This window comes from Lupinus angustifolius, chromosome LG11 (genome assembly GCF_001865875.1).
Source record: "Lupinus angustifolius cultivar Tanjil chromosome LG11, LupAngTanjil_v1.0, whole genome shotgun sequence".
NCBI lineage: Eukaryota > Viridiplantae > Streptophyta > Magnoliopsida > Fabales > Fabaceae > Lupinus > Lupinus angustifolius.
Window position 1 is genome coordinate 19,239,091 of NC_032019.1, and position 2,076 is coordinate 19,241,166.

Below are 2,076 nucleotides of genomic sequence, written 5' to 3' on the forward strand. Positions count from 1 at the left end.
ACTCACTAATAAAGTCTTACGTTGCCTTGATAGGAGATGGCAACCTAAAGTGACTGCAATCATGGAGTCCAAGGATCTAGACTCCATGCCTTTGGTGGCTCTCTTCGGAAAGCTTCAGGAGCATGAAATGGAGCTTGGTCGGCTATCAATGAGAAAGGAGTACGATCGCAAAACGAAGGGAATATATCTCAAAGCTTCAACATCACAACCCAATGAAGAGATAAACGATGATGGCTCCGATTCAGACATTGACGATGAAACGCTAAATCTCCTTGTGCGAAAATTTGGAAACTTCTTGAAAAAGAAAGGAAGATTTAGACAATTCCATAAGAAAGAAGCACGTGAATAAACCAGAAAAGGCAAGACGAAGGAGCGCTTCACTTGCCATGAATGTGGTAAACCGGGCAACATGAAGTATCAGTGCCCCACTTACTTAAAAAGGATTGATTCAGAAAAGAGCACTCCCCGGGAACTCAAGCCAAAGAAAGCATACATTGTCTGGGACGTACCCGAGGAAGAAACAACATCAAGTACCTCGAATGAAGAGGAGACCGCGAAGCTGTGCCTAATGACAACAACAAATGAGGCTTGCGGATCAGACAACAAGGATACTTCAGATGAGGTATATTCTAATACATCATCCTCTTCTTCCGATTCTCCCTCATATGAAATATTATATAGTGCTTATGTTGAGATGCATGAAAAACTTAAAAAATTAGCAAAAGTAAGCAACGAGAGAAAACGAATTATTTTGCTAAACCAACAAAAGATAAATCAATTGTAGAAAGAGTTAGACGAATTAAAACTAGAAAATGAAACCGTGGATCTAATTTTTTCTTGCACTTCATGTGATTGCTCAAAAATTAACTTATGTCAAAATACTATTTGTGAGTCTTGCGAGGACTTGAAAAACGAAAATTTTAAACTAACTGAAAAACTCGCAAAACTTACATATAGTAAACAACAATTACACACTCTGCTTAGCAAAACTAGAAATGTTGGTAACCATACTGGGTTAGGTTATGTTCCTCCATCCCATAAGAAGAGACCATATAGGAGACCTCTAACACGTTAGTACAAAAATAAAAATAAAAATAGAGTTCCTACTTGCCATTACTGTGGCACATATGGCCATACATCTCATGCATGTTATATAAGGAGATATGGGATACCCAGTGGTGTTTACAGTTGGGTAAGAAAGGGAAATAGCTCCCTCATTACTAACACAAAATGACCCAATATAATTTGGGTACTTGAGTCTAGCAGATGATCTATTTTGAAGGTATGTCTTCGAACACACGGACAAAATTGGTATCTTGATAGCGGTTGTTCGAGACATATGACTGGGGACAAGTCAAAATTCCTATGTCATTAAAAGAAAAAGGATTCGTCACTTATGGAGACAACAACAAAGGAAGAATCTTGGGGACTGGAAAGATTGGCAACTCAACCCACACAATAATCGACAACGTTCTATACGTAGAAGGTTTGGAACATAATTTGTTGAGCATAAGCCAACTGTGTGACAAAGGTAATATCGTGTCATTTGATTCTAACTGTTGTATCATTCGTGATGTAATATCTAATAATTTTATGTTTGTCGGATATCAAGTAAATAATACTTATATGGTCAATCTGGAAGATGTCACCTCTCTATTTTCAAAATGTTTTATTTTAAAAGAAGATGACATATGGCTTTGGCATAGACGCGTCGCTCATATACATATAAAGCATTTAGAAAAACTATCGAAAAATAATTTAGTAATTCGTCTTCCAAAACTCGAGACTAATTGGAGTTTCTCCATATGGACTTCAGGAATTCATTTAAGAAAAAGAATATGATATCCACTACTAGACCATTGGAGCTTCTCCATATGGACTTATTTGGACCATCACAAATAATGAGTTATGGTGGGAACTATTACGCTTTAGTTATTGTCGATGACTTTTCTAGATTCACTTGGACTTTATTTTTAGCATCAAAGAGCGATGCCTACAATTTTAAATGTCTAGCCCAGAAAATTCAAAACCAGTCTAACCTAAAGATTATTTACATTCGATCCGACCATGGTGGTG